Source organism: Chiloscyllium punctatum, chromosome 15 (genome assembly GCF_047496795.1).
Source record: "Chiloscyllium punctatum isolate Juve2018m chromosome 15, sChiPun1.3, whole genome shotgun sequence".
NCBI classification, from domain to species: domain Eukaryota; kingdom Metazoa; phylum Chordata; class Chondrichthyes; order Orectolobiformes; family Hemiscylliidae; genus Chiloscyllium; species Chiloscyllium punctatum.
This window is the reverse complement of record NC_092753.1, coordinates 101516967-101534741: the sequence shown is the minus strand read 5'-3', so window position 1 is coordinate 101534741 and position 17775 is coordinate 101516967. Positions and strand designations below refer to the sequence as shown.

Genomic DNA, 17775 nt, shown 5'->3' with positions numbered 1-17775 from the left:
TCCACACTGTCCCCACTAAACACTCCCAGGACAGGGACAGCACAGGGTTAGATACAGGGTAAAGCTTCCTCTACACTGTCCCCATCAAACACTCCCAGGATAGGGACAGCACGGGGTTAGATACAGAGTAAAGCTCCCTCTACACTGTCCCCATCAAACACTCCCAGGACAGGGGCAGTACGGGGTTAGATACAGAGTAAAGCTCCCTCTACACTGTCCCCATCAAACACTCCCAGGACAGGGGCAGTACGGGGTTAGATACAGAGTAAAGCTCCCTCTACACTGTCCCCATCAAACACTCCCAGGACAGGGACAGTACGGGGTTAGATACAGAGTAAAGCTTCCTCTACACTGTCCCCATCAAACACTCCCAGGACAAGGACAGTACGGGGTTAGATACAGAGTAAAGCTCCCTCTACACTGTCCCCATCAAACACTCCCAGGACAGGGACAGTACGGGGTTAGATACAGAGTAAAGCTCCCTCTACACTGTCCCCATCAAACACTCCCAGGACAAGGACAGCACGGGGTTAGATACAGAGTAAAGCATCATATTTGGCAGATGATAGGGAAGGCCAATGGAATGTTGGTCTTTATTTCAAAAGGAATGAAATATAAAAATAGGAGTTTTTGGCTAACACAGTACAATGCACGAGTCTGAATTCAACTGGAATATTGCGAACCATTTTGGGTCCCTATTGAAGGACAGATATACGGGCATTGGAGGCAGTCGGGATAAGATTTACTTGCTAATCTCAGAGACGGAGGGACTGTGCTATGAGGCGAGTTTGAGTAGATTGGGCGTGTATTCATTGGAAATTAGAAGGATGAGAGAAGACTTGAGTGAAACATACAAGATGAGATGCAGAAAGGTTGTTCCTCCTTATGGGAGAGTCGAGTACCAGAAGGCACAGTCTCAAAACGATCTGTGAGTAAACGGGATGGATTGAGAGGGATCGAGGCGTTGAGGAGGGGTGGGGGGGCTAGAGGATGGATGACAGAGTCAGGGGATTGGGGACAATCAGAGTTGGAGGAGGTTGGTGTTGGGATGAGTGGGGAAAAGGCCAAGTTAGAAGGGGTCACGGTGGGGGACAGGGATATGGTAAGTCCTGTATCGCTCCCCTGGAGAAAGACACAGATTGAATTGAACATTTCCTGGATAATGCTGCCACTGACCAACTCTGAGCTCTCATAAATTCTGAGTCGGGAAGGAGAGATTGTCACAGGGTTCAGAGGAGCAGGCAAATTCCCCTTTCCAATTTCAGACTCCTTGGGGTTTCCAAAACAGTGAGTGGGCCAGATAACCCACGTGTTTGTGTATCCGGGTTTTCAAATGCCCAGAGAGAGGCAGCTCAGGGTCTATTGCCCCAGCTGACAGTGTGTCTCAGAGGAAAGGCCTGAGAAAGACAATTAAATGTTACTTTACATTTCTATGTGCTTTCAGAACTGCAGGCCACCCTTTTCAATCACAATTATCATGATTTCAATGTAGGAAACAAGACAGCCCATTTCAGTACAGCAGGATCCCCAAAACACCAATGTGATAAAGAGCAGTCTGCTGGACAGCACTGACTTGCCAACAGTGCGGCACTCCCTCAGTCCTGACCCTCTGACAGTGCAGCACTCCCTCAGTACTGACCCTCTGACAGTGCAGCACTCCCTCAGTACTGACCCTCTGACAGTGCAGCACTCCCTCAGTCCTGACCCTCTGACAGTGCGGCACTCCCTCAGTACTGACCCTCTGACAGTGCAGCACTCCCTCAGTCCTGACCCTCTGACAGTGCGGCACTCTCTCAGTACTGACCCTCTGACAGTGCGGCACTCCCTCAGTACTGACCCTCTGACAGTGCAGCACTCCCTCAGTACTGTCCCTCTGACAGTGCAGCACTCCCTCAGTACTGACCCTCTGACAGTGCAGCACTCCCTCAGTACTGTCCCTCTGACAGTGCAGCACTCCCTCAGTACTGACCCTTTGACATTGAGGCACTCCCTCAGCGCTGACCCTCTGACAGTGCAGCACTCCCTCAGTACTGACCCTCTGACAGTGCAGCACTCCCTCAGTACTGTCCCTCTGACAGTGCGGCACTCCCTCACTACTGACCCTTTGACATTGAGGTACTCCCTCAGTACTGCACAAGTGCCTGAAATAATTATTTGTTTGAATCTGGGCCATTTGTGAATCTGGGAGCTGTGATGATTTGGAATTGCTTCGACTTAGTGGCTGAGGCAGAACAGAGTTCAGCCCTCAGTGTAGATTCTATCAGGAAATGGAGAGAAATTGACATCTTTGTGTCTATGAAATCAGCTCCTCCAGATTGTTGTTTGTGAGTTTGCAGTCAGGACGGCTTTTTACATGATGCACAATGCTTCTGCAGTCCCTTGAGACATGAAAAATTGGTAAGGCGTTTGGGGCATTGTAGAATCAAACAGAAATATTGTACAACTAGCAATTATGTGCAATCATTACATTCCCTCACACAGAAGTGTCTGGGCCAACCGAAAATGCTTCAATGACAACAGAACAGTGTTCAAAAGCTGGCGTCCCTGACAGCACCATCATTCAACTGACCTCGGTAAGATGGAGACTGAGAGCTTTACAACGTCACATGCTAATGGTGCACTGATGACATCATGAGCTGTTTCATAGCTGATCATGAGATCGAACCCTACAGTTTTAAAATACAGAAACTTCAGATTGCTGTAAAGTGTTATATTTACGATGTACCTGTGAAACACCTTGGATGTTTTGTTACAATAAGGGTGCTGTGTAAATGTATGTACTTGCTGCTGCTCAGATGGTGATCCCTGGAGAACTGAGGGAGCAGTGTTGAGTGTTTGTGTCTCAGTGTGTCTGTTACACAATGGAATCACATCAACAGCATCATTGAACCCATCGATCATTGCCAGCTGCCTGGCAGAGGTTACAGCCCTTGACATTATCACTGTGTAAATGTTTGAACAGTCACACAAAAAACATATTTTCAGATGATGGCTCACATCATGAAGCAGGATTTGAGGGAAAGGAGGCTTTGGCTGATTTATAAAGGCACATTCTCGATCTACTTAGGGCAACGCTTCTGATCAGTTTGTAGAAATCTGGATCCTGTAAATGGTGGAAGATTTGACCCAAAACTAACCCTCCCCAGTAAGTATAGAGTTCACAGTGACACAGAGAAACAAAGAAACATGAGATGGCCATACAGCCCTTCGAGTGTGATATCCCATTCAGTTATATCATCACTGATCTGTCTCTTAACTTTCTGTGGTAACCAGGTCTACACTCCTTTACATCATCACTCAACAAAAATGGGTAACCATAGCTTAGAAATTCCTCAGTCCATCCCCCGTCCACCTCCCCAACGCCCCCCCCCCCCCCAAACAGAGGAAATTGTCTCTCACCAATGAATCCTTTACTTATTCTAAATACCTCAATCATTCCACTGCTCAGTCACCTAAACTAGAGAGAACACAAACATCTTCCATGTAACCTGGTCTTGATCAAAGCAAGGCCATAGATACAGTATAGGTTGGTGCAAATGCACAATACCCAAAACTAAGGTGAGAACTAGACCTTTTTATTTGGACCTTCGTTAGAAAGCTGTGCCAAGTCAGCCACCATACATGGCTTCATTTTACATTTATAGACAAATAGATTAAAATTGCAATCAAAGATCAGGGATCCTGTACCTTGTGACCACAGTGGAGCTATCTGCAGGGAGGGGGAGCAGATCAGCCCTGATCCTTTACTGAGTGCAGGGTATTAGCATTGTCCTGAGCTGGGTCTGAGGATCACCATCAGGGACACAATGGAATGGGGTACTGGGAGACTCAGGGGCCTCTCTGTCAGAGGAAACTACTCAGCTGAACATACAGAGAATGTTAGCCACTGCATTGTAAGCCAAGAATTGTCCCCATGCTCCCCACCCCCCTAGCCCAGATCATTATCTTCTCTTTTGTCTGTCCAACTGTTCTTGCCTCTCTTTGGGCTCTATCCCTACCTGTTGTTTACATAAGAACATAAGAACCAGGAGCAGGAGGGGGCCATCCGGCCCATCGAGCCTACCCCACCACTCAATAAGATCATGGCTGATCTTTTCATTGACTCAGCTCTACATACCCGTGCTATCACTGTAACCCTTCATCCCTTCATCATTCAAAAAATTATCTACCTTAGCTTAAAAAGCATTTACTGATGAAGCCTCAACTACTTCACTGGGGAGAGAATTTCACAAGTTCACAACCCTCTGGGTGAAGAAGTTCCTTCTCAATTCAGTCCTCAATCTGCTTCCCTTCATTTTGAGGTTCTGCCTCTTGTCCCAGTTTCATCCGCCTGTGGAAACATCCTCTGTACGTCTACCTTACCTATTTCCTTCATAATTTTATATGTTCCTCATTCTTCTAAACTTACTCTTTACCCTCTCCCCCCACCCTATTGTCTGCATTTAATCCAATATTTTCCGAGCTATCTTCATTTCTGAGGAAGGATCACTCATCCTGAAACATGAACTCTGATTTCTTTCCACAGATGCTGCCAGACCTGCTGAGCTTTTCCAGCAACTTGTGTTTTTACTGAAGGGAATGAGAATTCACTGGGTGTTGAAAGGTGTGTGAACCAGGAAGGAACACTGTTCCAAAGTAAGGCAGCCCATGTGGAGATGAAGCTGAATGGATAAGGGTTTATATACCAGGATATCAGTTGAGCTGGAAGAACTGTGAAAGGTTAGTGATTCCTGGACCATTTAAAGCACTCAATTACTTAAATTCTACTTGCAATAATATCACAGAATGAATAATTGAGACTTTCTGAAAATATCTCATAAAGAATTAATCTCTCCCTAACTAAACTAAAAGCCAGGTCGAGGTTTGAACTGTGGGAGTTAGTCACAAAGGTTCAGTAGATACATGCATTTTAGTTGCTATGTGACACTATATTATACTTTGCCAAGAAGAATAGAGGAGCTGAATATTATTGAAATGGGGAAAGACTACAGGAGGCTACTGAACAGATGGATTTGGAGATCCAAGTGCATGAATTGTAAAAATCTAGCATTCACACTCACAATCACAAGGACTGGGGAAGGTGAATGAAATTTCTTTTTCATGTAAAAGGGAATGGGGTATTAGAAAAGGGAAGTGTTGCTAAAACAATTCCAGAGACTCGTTAGAACAAGCATGGAATAAAGTTTTGGTCCCGTTATCTAAGGAAAGATATCCTGGCATTCGAGGCAGTCCAGAGAGGGTTCATTGATACTGGTTATGGAGAGATGGTCTTATAAGAAGAGCTTGAGGAGGTTGGGCCTGTCCCCCTGGTGTTTAGGAGGTTGAGAGGAAGCCTGTTTGAAACAGACACAACTCCTTGACAGGATAGACCCGGAGAGGCTGGCTCTCCTTGTGGGAGAGGCTAGAACCAGAAACAAACTCCCAGAATAAAGGGTCATCTTTTACAGACAGAGATGGGGAGGATGTTCTTCTCTCCTACAGTTGTGAAGCTGTGGAATTCTTTACCACAGAGGGCCGTTGAGTATATTCAAGGGTGCGATGGTCTAATTTTAATCAGTTCGGGGTAATGGGGAAAAGGCGGGGAAGTGGTGTTGAGGATTATCAGGTCGGCCATGAGCACATTGAATGACAGAGCAGATTGAATAGGCTGAATGTGCTTTTGCTCCTATCTCTCACAGTCTTATTGTGGATTCACATTGTTCAGCTCATTGTGACTGGAGTGCTTACACTTCAATCCAGCACTCAGTTGGGTGATGATGTCATCAACAACTGTCATTGATTTAATCACCTATCAAAGCTGAGTAGAACGGTCTACACTTGTGTAATTGTCAGGTACAACACGGGCTGGATATAGAGTAAAGGTCCTTCTACACTGTCCCCATCAAACTGTCCTAGGACAGGGACAATACTCCTGTGTGATTCTCTGCTCTGAGATGAGATATTCTCAGGTAGTCCAAAGGAAGGTGCCAACAGTTGGAGGGTCAGTACTCAATCCGGAGAGGACTGACGCTAGTCTGTGAGTGGGAACCCAGAGACAAGGTTCCTGCCTGGGCAGCAGCAGAGTCAGTCCTCATGGCCCAGGGCTGGCTGTGTTAGGGTAGTGTCTGGCAAATGATATCTTAGGGGATGTGAGCAGTCAGGAAATATTTAACACAGGCCATGTGGTATAAATACCAGGCTCCAGAACAAAAACACAACTTCAGGTCAAAACACAGACTTCAAATCAAATATCGACCCCCAGATTAGACCCAGCAGGAAACAGGGAAACCTGAGATTCCAGGACTTTATATGAAGAACTCCACTCGCAGTCCTTAGGGACAGGGATTCAACTCAAACAATGCTGCTTGCTGTATGTACGTGTACAGCACCCCTCCCCACTGAGAGGGTGATCATGGGGATCTACCCAGAGGGCTCCCTCCCAACACAACTGCATCTTGCCTTTGTTGCTGGGTTAGAATTTGCTTGACCTTATCTCAAACTCATACCCAGAAGGGATCCAGGAAAGTGCAGAGGGTTTTTAGAAATGTGTAAATTCCCAATATTTGAGCCAATATGGTTGCAGGCGAATTGTGGACGTTAAAAACCGATGGCTTCCTACCAGTATTTCACTTACACCCGTGTTTTCTCGGATTAATGTCGGTTTCAGAATTTCCAGCTGCCTTCTCTTCACCATGGACATGCAAATCCCGTAACATGTCCATCCCCCCCTCACCCCCCCCCCCGCCCCCGCCTCACCCCCACCCCTACCCCAGGATGGGATCACGGCTCTCCACTTCTTCCTGGAGGACAGGCCTGAACTGTCCCTAACCCCACCCTCCCCTGCCCGGTCGAGCCCACCCTCACCCTCAACAACTTCACCTTTCACTCTTCCCACTGTCTTCAGGTCAGAGGGGTCACCATGGTTACCTGTATGGGCCCCAGTGATGCCTGTCTCTTTGTGGGGTATATGAAACATTGCTTGTTCCAGTCCTCCTCCTGCCCCCCACCCACAACTCTTTCTCCATTTTACTGATGACATCATCGATGCTGCATCACTCTCTCATTGGAATTGGAAAAGTTTATCAATTTTGCTTCCAATTTCCACCCCTCTCTCACCTTCATCTGCTCAACATCTCTGTTGATTTTCTGGGGATAGGTTGGCCATCAATATCCACTATAAACCCACCAACTCCCACAGTTACTTAGACGATACATCCTCGCACCCTGCTTCCTGTACATCCTGATTCCATTCCATTCTCCCAGTTCCTCTGACTCTGTCACACTGGTTCCAATATTGAGGCCTTCCACCAGGCTGTCTCCGATATTGCACTCTTTTTCCAAACTGAGGATTGTGCACCTTCCCCCCCAAACCCCCATGACATGGCCCTCAGCTGGGTCCCACCCATTTCCCTCAGATTTGCCTCTCCCTCCTAGATATGGTCCCCTGGTCCTGACTGTGCACACCTGCAGCCTCCAGCCTCCACCAACTCCAGCAGCATTCCACCAGCAGACACACTTTCAGCTGCCCTCCATTGTCAACATTCATCAGGGAATATTCCCTCTGGAGTATCTTGGTCCACTCCTCTCTCACCCCCAAACTCCATCCCCTCCATACAGCATCTCCCCAGCACTCCACCTTCCTCACTGTCAAAGACTTTGAACACACCTTCAAGGGGGGCAGAGTTTCACTTGTTCTCCTTCCGATCTGATTGAGTTCCCTGACTGCTCCCAAAGTGGTCCCTCGTAGACTGGGGAGAGCAAGCGCAGACTGAGTGACCGCTTTGTGGAACACCGCTGCTCTGTCTTCAAGCATGGGCTTGACCTGCTAGTCATTTGTCATTTCAATCCATCATCATACTTTCATTCTCCGTTCCACCCTGGGCCTGAGACAGTTTTTCAACAGAGGCCAACATGGCTCCTCCTTTTCTGATTCGGGACCTGACAGCATCCCAGGTTCAACATGGATTTCAACAATTTCACATTGTCCTCTGTTTGGTTTCTCCCTCCTCCATCTCCCCATCTCTTAGCCCGTGGCTGGTTTTTAATGCTATTACGTTCAGTAGAATTAAGTTCTGCCATTTTCACAGTGGAAGACATCAGCAGTATACCAGAACTTCAAGATAGTCAGGGGGCAGAGGTGAGTGTAATGGCTCTCACTAAGGGGAAGGTGCTGGGGAATCTGAAGGGTCTGGAGATGGATAAGTCACCTGGACCAGATGGACTATCCGCCAGAGTTCTGAAGGACATAGCGGAGGCAATTGTAGAGGCATTGCTGGTGATCTTTCAGGGATCACTGGAGTCAGGGAAGGTCCCAGAGGACTGGAAAATGGCTAATGTACCAGCCCTGTTTAAGAAGGGGAGGGAGGAGGAAAACAGAAACTATAGGCTGTTTAGCCTGACCTCGGTCAAGAAAGGACAAAGAAAATTTACAGCCCAGGAATAGGCCCTTCGGCCTTCCAAGCCTGAGCCGATCCAAATGTACTGTCTAAACCTGTCAGTCAGTTCCGAAGCATCTGTATCCCTCTGCTCCCCACCTACTCATGCATCTGTGCAGATACACCTTAAATGAATCTACCGTTTCTGCCTCTACCACCTCTGCTGGCAATATGTTCCAAACACCCACCACCCTCTGTGTGAAGTACTTGCCGCGTGTATCCCCCTTAAACTTTCCACCTCTCACCTTGAAAACGTGACCTCTCGTTATTGAATCCCTCACCCTGGGAATTTGCTTGTCTCTATCCACCCTGTCTATACGGTTAGTTCAAATCTGGACAAAATAGCTGAATTCCAGAGAGGAGGTGAGAGTGACAACCCTGTGACATCAAGGCTGCTTTCAACCAAGTGTGGCATCAATGAGTCCTGGCAAAACTGGAATTAATGGGAATTGAGGGGGGGAGGGGGGCAAACTCTCTGGTGGTTAGAGTCCTCCCTAACACACAGAAAGTTGGTCCAGGTTGTAGGACGTCAGTTATCTCAGCTCCAGGACATCTCCATAGGAGTTCCTCAGGGTAGTGTCCAAGCCCCAACCATCTTCAGCTGCTTCATCAATGCCCATCCCTCCATCATAAGGTCAGGAATGGGGAACGTTTAGAAAGCAGTGGCAGTGTCAGACAGAGTCACCATGGATTTATGGAGGGGAAATCATGCTTGACAAATCTGTTGGAGTTCTATGAAGTTATAACTAGTAGAGTTGACAGGGGAGAACCAATCGATATGGTACATTTGGACTTTTAGAAAGTGTTTGACAAAGTCCCACATCAGAGATTATTGTGCAAGATTAAAGCGCATAGGATTGGGGGAGGTGTATGGAGATGGATTGAAAGCTGGTTGGCAGAGAGGAAACAGAGGAGGAATAATGGGTCCTTTTCAAATTAACAGGCAGTAACTACTGGCGTGCCACAGGGATCGGTTCTGTGACCCCAGCTATTCACAATATATATGGATAATTTGGATGAAGGAGCAAAATGTAACAGATGGATAGAGTGGTCAAGAAGGCTTATAGTATGCTTGCCTTCATTGGACGGGGCATTGAGTATAAGAGCTGGCAAGTCATGTTAACATTGTAAAAGATATTGGTTCAGCCGCATTTAGAATACTGTGTACAGTTCTGGTCGCCACATTACCAAAAGGATGTCGGCGCTTTGGAGAGGGTGCAGAGAAGGTTTACGAGGGTGTTGCCTGGTCTGGAAGGTGCTAGCTAGGAAGAGAGATTGAGTAGGTTAGGTTTATTTTCACTAGAAAAAAGGAGATTGAGGGGGGACCTGATTGAGGTCATTGGTAAGATTTTGGAGACCGTTATTTAAGATGAGATTGTGGGGTAGATGAACTACACAGTAAAATGGGGCTGAGTCAGTACAGCTTCATCAAGGGGAGGTCACACCTGACAAATCTGATGGAATTCTTTGAGGAGGTGATGAGCAGGTTAGACAAAGGGGATCCAATCAACGTGATCTGTTTGGGTTTCCAGAAGGTCTTTGACAAGGTGCTGCACAGGAGCCTGCTAAATAAGACAAGAGCCCATGGTCTTAGGGGCAAGGTACTGGCCTGGATAGAGGATTGGCCGACTGACAGAAGGCAGAGAGTGGGGATAAAGGGGTCTTTTACAGATGGAGCCAGTGGCTAGTGGAGTTCCACAGGGGGTCAGTGTTAGGACCACAGCTGTTCACGTTCCATATTAATGATCAGGACCAAGGAGCTGAGGGCATTGTTGCTAATTTTGTGGATGACACAAAGACAGGTGGAGGGACAGACAGTGTTGAGGAAGTGGGAGACTGCAGAAGGACTGGGACAGGCTGGGAGAGCGGGCAAAGGAGTGGCAGATGGAATATAATGTGGGAAAAGGGGAGGTTATGCACTTTCATAGATAGTGTAGATGCATGGACTATTTTCTAAATGGGGAAAGGCTTTGGAAATTTCAAACACAAAGAGACTTAAGAAGTTCTTGTTCAAAATTCCCTTAAAGTTAACGTGCAGGTTCAGTTGGCAGTTAGGAAGGCAAATGTAATGATAGCATTCATTTCAAGAGAGTTAGAATACAAGAGCAGGGATGCTGGAAAAGCACAGCAGGTCGGTAGCATCTGAGCAGCAGGAGAGTCAACATTTTGGACAAAGTTCCTGATGAAGGACTTATTCCCAAAACGTCAATTCTCCTGCTCCTCGGATGCTGCCTGAGCTGCTGTGCTTTTCCAACCACCACATTCTCAACTCTAATCTCCAGCATCTGCAGTCCTCACTTTCACCTACAAGAGCAGAGATGTCCTGCTGAGCCTGTATAAGACTCCAGTCAGACCGCATTTGGAATATTGTGAGCAGTTTAGGGCCCTGTATCTAAGGAAGGATGTGCTGGCCTTGGAGAGGATCCAGAGGAGGTTTATAAGAAAGATCCCGGGGACTAAGGGTTTGTTGCATGAGGAGTGGGTGAGGACTCTGGGTCTGTATTCGATGGAGTTTAGAAGGATGAAACCTAACAGAATACTGCGAGGCCTGGACAGAGGTGGACATGGAGAAGATATTTCCACCAGGAGGAGAGACAAGGACACGAGGGCACAGCCTCAGGGTGAAGGGACGACCGTTTAGAGTGGAGATGAGGAGGAATTTATTCAGCCAGAGGGTGGTCAATTTGCGGCCACAGGGGGTTACAGAGACCAAGTCATTGAGTGTATTTAAGTAAGAGATGGATAGGTTCTTGATTAGGAAGTGAGAAGACAAGAGAATGGGGTTGAGAAACCAATGAGCCATGATTGAATGGTGGACCAGGCTCAATGGGCTGAATGGCCTTGGTTATGGATCTTATTATTAATACCTACTCCGGATCTGGTCCTTTTCCATAACTGTTATCCCTTCCTTTGCCCTTAGATCTGTGACATGGGACACCTGTGATCTCCCATTTCCCTCAGCATTCCCGTGACCTTCCCTTCTGTTCCACTTACTTGTCCTCACCTGTTTCTCCATTGTAAACCCCATCACCATGATCCCCCCCACCCCTGAACACACAGCCGACCTCCTACGGTTTGGATGTCATCACATCACACTCACAACAAGCACAGCCTTGCTTGGACACGTTTGAAAAGGAGCAACGCAGCCAATCACCTGGACCCTTCACTGTTCACAGACTTCATCAAAACCACAGGCAGCCTGCCCCCCCCCCCCCCCCCCCTCTCTCTCCACACTGGCTCAAAAACAAAGAGACCAAGACAATACAAAATATTTCAGGTGTGGTCTGCCCTCTGTCCCTGTATGTGTTGAACAACAACACTGTGGTCGTTGTCATGTGCACTAAACCTTTGCAAAGAAGGACACTGTCCAGTTGAGACTCCGAATTGCCTGGGTACCCGCATTGATGACTTTCTTTGTTCTTTGTAGAGGGACCCTCGAGGGGATCTCAGTCAGTAAGCAGCGAGGACCAGAATACATGAGGACAATCCTTCCATTGACTCCCTCTGGTTTTGAACAGAGTGCGATGATTGGATGTATTGCTCGATTTCAAACCTGTCCTATTGAGGGTGTATTTGTTATGTAGGTAAATCTACCTTCATTAAACATGAACATATCAAGAGGGGTCTTGAGTAGACCAGTGTAATAACCAGTTATTAAGGCAGCAACTTAACTCAACTAGAAAATATCATTTGCTGAAATTGGGTGTAGCAGTGTATTAAAGAACCAGCCAACTGAAAAATCACTTAATTATAAACATTATGCAGAGAGATATGGATAATGAATCGAATATTGCTTTATGAAACACTCCAGGAATGATACAAATCCTGTCACACACAGGCGGTTAAAATAATACCTGCTTCATCTGTGGCAAAGCTCCTTATGAAATTGCCCTTAGTTTCAGACAGAGCAAACAGCCATTCTGTCATTGATATGATGGAAGTCAGGAGCAGTGTGGGAGAGCAGGAAGCCCTTGTTAATTCTCCGAGTATTAAACATAGCCATGACAGGCGAGAAAATCAAGAAGCACTAATTGCAAAAGTATTTCAAACGCTGTGGGATTAAAGTGATGTGTTATGAGGAACATTTCAGCCCTAGAAATTTTCACCCAATCTCCAGCGTTTGTAATTCTGCTATTGTTTCTGCTAACAAGAATCCTTTTCAAAGTCACAGCACAGACACACTCTGCAATGTGTGAGAAGTGGAATATTAAAAGGGACCTCAGCAAACAATGGGTATAACAAAGTGTTGTTTGCTAGGGTTTCCATCCATCCTCGGTTGACGCTGTGTTTAAGGCCGGGGCCCGTGTGGGAGTCACAGTAATTCAGTGGCCCTGGCTTGAGAGCAGGGATACTACAGCAAGGTTCTCTCGCACTCAGTGTTAGTCAGTGAGCTGAGTCAACAAGTGCAGGTTCTTGGAGAGGGGTGGGAGGAGACAATGGCAGTGACTGGCTCTGTTTAATTATTTCAGTGCTCTCTCCACTGCCTTGCTGACTGTGAACCATGTGAGGAGGCTGTTGGGTGATCTACAGGGGACTGGGGCACAATATCCAGCAGTGCCCATAGAGGGAATGGGCCTCTCCTGTTAATGGTCTTTGATGGAAATGGTCTCCTGCAGCTAGACAGGGAGAATAATATTGAGCTTTTTATTATTAAGGGTTGAACTGAAGAGCTTGGAACACTTTTGATCAAAGTGCCAATCTAAATGTTAGTCAGTTAGATGAGCAGTAAGTGAGGAGGCTTGTGTCAAGTTGTCTGTAGGCTGTGATTAGCATTCAGAAATCAGTGCTGTAGGAATTTACCATCACAGCACTGATATTGATCAGTCTGTCTGCTAATGTTTGACGATTTCAGCATTGATGAATATCTCTGTCATGACACACTTATCAAATTATCTCCAAGCTTCCTACTGCTGAAACAATCGTCTATCTGTCTGAGGTGTCATCTTATCACAACATTGGATAATGCTCAGAAGGATGAAACATAATTAATTGGAAAATAAAATCCTTCTTCTCACACCCTCACAAGAACAGGTGGACTGCACCTTCGCCAACATTACCATGAATGTGACCTTCTCCAATGTAACATCGGCATGTGGCAAAATGCCATTCAACCCCTTCAATCAGTTCCACTTCTCAATGAGACTTTGGCTGGTCTTTGCTTTCACTGCACCTATTACTGTGGTTTCACACTCTTTAATATTAATATTTTTGCCTCACTAAATTCCATTGACCTCAGTCCTTGTATTTCTCATAGCTTAACTGTCAGGGAGGATGAATTCTAAATTTCTACAATCCTCTGTATGAAGATGTGACTCAGAAGGTCATAACCAACAGGGCACTCGATGGGGAGACAAGGGCAGCGTAGTAATATCACTGGGAGAGTAATACAGAAACCTAGGTTCATGCTTTGGGGACATGGGTTCAGATCCGACAACAGCAGATGGAGAAATCTGAATCAATGAAAATCTGTGATAAAACGATAGATTAATGATGACCATTGTTGATTGTTGTAAAATCCCACCTGGGTCACTGATACCCTTCAGGGGAAGGAAACTGCCATCCTTACCCTGTCTGGCCTACATGTGACTCTAGACACACAGCAATGTGGGTGACTTTGAACTGCCCTCTGGGAAAAATTAATGAGATATGACAGTGCAGAAAGAGGCCACTCTGCCCATCGTGCTTGCACCTGCTCTTCAAGTGAGCCTCATGCCAATTTCCTGCCTTTTCCCCATCCCCATACATACTATTTCTGTCCAAATAATCATCCAGTACTCTCTTGACTGCCTCCAGGGAACCTATCCCCACTACATTCCCAGGCAGTACATCCCATTCCTTCATACCTCCTGTGAGAAAAAGATTTTCATTCCATCATCCTTGCTTCATTTGTACATCTATCCTCCTCTTCTTCCTGTTCCTTTTTACGAGCAGGAACAGTTTCTCCCTCTGGCTTTGTCCCATGAACTTGAACACTCCCTTCTCGGGCCTTCTTAGCTCCAAAGAGAACAGACTCAAATTCTTCAATCTCTCCTCATCGCTGAGGTTCCTCAATCCTGGAAACATGCCCGGAAATTGCTTCTGCACTCTCTCCAATGTCCTCATATCTTTCCCATAACTGTACAGAATAATCCAGCTGTGGTCCAACAAGTGTATTGTACAAGTTCAGCATCCGCTTTCTTGTAGTCTATGTCCTCACTAATAAAGCCAAGGGCACTGTGTGTTTTGTTAACTGCTCTCCACCTGTCCTGCCACCTTCAATGATCTGTGCACTGATATCCCCAGCTCCCTCTGCTCCTGCAGCCTCTTTAGAATTCTACCGTTTTATATTGTCTTACAACGTTCTTCCTTCCAATGTGCACCTTCTCTGTATTAAACCTCACCTGCCCCCTATCCCCCGTTCCACCAACTTGTCAATGTCCTACTGGAGTTCCACACTGTTCGCCTCACCATTTTACAATTCTTAAAAGCTTTGTGTCATTTTCCCTGCACCAATCAAAATCTAGGTCATGAATATATACCAGGAGAAGAAAGGGTGCCAATATTATCTCCAGGAAATTCTCCTACAAACCTCCTTCCAACCAAAAATATCTATGGAACCATAGAAATGATCCAGCACAGATCAATGCCGATCCAAAGAGAGTCAGAAGCTCTTTCTAATCCACTTTTCGTGCCATGCAGCTTACAGCACTTACAGTGAAGATCCAGGTACGGTTTTAAAAGTGTTTAGGGTCTCTGCTTCCATCACCAACACAAGCAGTGAATTCCGGAGACCCACCACCCTCTGTGTAAACAAGGTTTCCCTCACATCCCCTATAAACTCGCCCCCACTTAGCTTGAATCAATGAACTCTGGTCTTTGCCGAAGGAAACACGCTGCTCCTGCCCCTCTACCCCTCACAATGTTGTATCTCTCAATCATGTCACCCCTCAGCTTCCTCTAATCCAAGGAAAATAACTCCAACCTCTCCATTCTCTCCCTGTAGCTACAATTCTCCAGCCCTGGCAACATTCCAGTAAATCTCCAGAGTAATTCCATCCTTCCTGTAATGTGGTGACCAGACCCACACACAATACTCCAGTTGTGGCCTCCCTAGTGTCTTATACAGTGTCATCTTGTATTCTGTATCTCTGCCAATGAAGGAGAGCATTCTATTTACCTTCTTTATAACATTATCTACCTGGATGGCTACCTTTAGGGGAGCTGTACACTTGCACACCAAGATCTCTCACTCCATCTCCCCCTCTGAGTATATTCCTGTTTATTGTGTATTCCCCTTTACTGTCTGACCTCCCTAAGTGTATTACCTCACGTTTATCAGAGTTGAACTCCATTTACCACCTTCCTGCCTACCCCACCAACCCATCGATAGCATTATGGAGCTTACAGCTTTCCTCTACACTACCCGCTACACGGCCAATTGTTGGGTCACCTGCAAGTTTTCCAATTGTGGACCCCCTCCCTCTCCTCACGTTCAGGTCCAGATCGTTCATGTCGAAAACAAACAGTAGGGGTCCCAACACGCAAGGGCACCTTTGTAAAATTCATAAGGTATGACCTGCCCTCACAAAGCTATGCTGACTATCCCTGACCTGCCCTCACAAAGCCATGCTGACTATCCCTGACCTGCCCTCACAAAGCTATGCTGACTATCCCTGACCTACCCTCACAAAGCCATGCTGACTATCCCTGACCTGCCCTCACAAAGCTATGCTGACTATCCCTGACCTGCCCTCACAAAGCTGTGCTGACTATCCCTGACCTGCCCTCACAAAGCTATGCTGACTATCCCTGACCTACCCTCACAAAGCTATGCTGATTATCCCTGACCTGCCCTCACAAAGCTATGCTGACTATCCCTGACCTACCCTCACAAAGCCATGCTGACTATCCCTGACCTACCCTCACAAAGCTATGCTGACTATCCCTGACCTGCCCTCACAAAGCTATGCTGACTATCCCTGACCTACCCTCACAAAGCCATGCTGACTATCCCTGACCTACCCTCACAAAGCCATGCTGTCTATCCCTGACCTACCCTCACAAAGCTATACTGACTATCCCTGACCTACCCTCACAAAGCTATTCTGACTATCCCTGACCTGCCCTCACAAAGCCATGCTATCCCTGACCTGCCCTCACAAAGCTATGCTGACTATCCGTGACCTACCCTCACAAAGCTATACTGACTATCCCTGACCTACCCTCACAAAGCTATGCTGACTATCCCTGACCTGCCCTCACAAAGCCATGCTATCCCTGACCTGCCCTCACAAAGCCATGCTGACTATCCCTGACCTACCCTCACAAAGCCATGCTGACTATCCCTGACCTACCCTCACAAAGCTATGCTGACTAACCCTGACCTACCCTCACAAAGCTATACTGACTATCCCTGACCTACCCTCACAAAGCTATGCTGACTATCCCTGACCTGCCCTCACAAAGCTATGCTGATTATCCCTGACCTACCCTCACAAAGCCATGCTGACTATCCCTGACCTACCCTCACAAAGCCATGCTGTCTATCCCTGACCTACCCTCACAAAGCTATACTGACTATCCCTGACCTACCCTCACAAAGCTATGCTGACTATCCCTGACCTGCCCTCACAAAGCCATGCTATCCCTGACCTGCCCTCACAAAGCTATGCTGACTATCCCTGACCTACCCTCACAAAGCTATACTGACTATCCCTGACCTACCCTCACAAAGCTATGCTGACTATCCCTGACCTGCCCTCACAAAGCCATGCTATCCCTGACCTGCCCTCACAAAGCCATGCTGACTATCCCTGACCTACCCTCACAAAGCCATGCTGACTATCCCTGACCTACCCTCACAAAGCTATGCTGACTAACCCGGACCAGTCCCTGACCTGTCCAATCTCTCAGGATTGATTTGAACAAACCGCCCACCACTGAAGTAAGACTAACTGGCCCATAATTGTTGGGCATTTCCTTTTTAAATAAGGGAACCACATTTGCATTGCTCCAGTCCTCTGGCACCTCACCTGTGTCTACTGAAGATTGGAAAGTAATCCTCAGCGCATCTGCTATTTCCTCCCTGACCTCCTCCAACATCTGAAGGAACAATCCATCCAGCCCTGGTGACTTATCCACTTTCAAGGATTCCAACTCCTTACCCTTTTTCTCTCATTTTAATTATTCTTTCCGATATTTCATCATCCCTTTCCTTTGTGACACTGAGATGAAAAAAAGTTTACATTTTTCCCTTATCCTCTGCATCTTCACACAGGCTCTCTCCTTCATCTCTGATAGGTCCCACTTCTCATTAACTATCTTTTTGCTCTTTATTACTAGTAACACATCTTTGGGGTTTCCTTTATTTTGCTTGTTAATA

At 46.7% G+C, this 17775-nt stretch overlaps 1 protein-coding gene across 3 annotated transcripts in view; it reads right to left on the bottom strand.

Moving 5' to 3' along the window:
* Positions 1-17775, bottom strand: part of cadm2b (cell adhesion molecule 2b) — an 813462-nt gene that overhangs the window by 199238 nt on the left and 596449 nt on the right. The gene's annotated exons all lie outside the window — the stretch shown is intronic.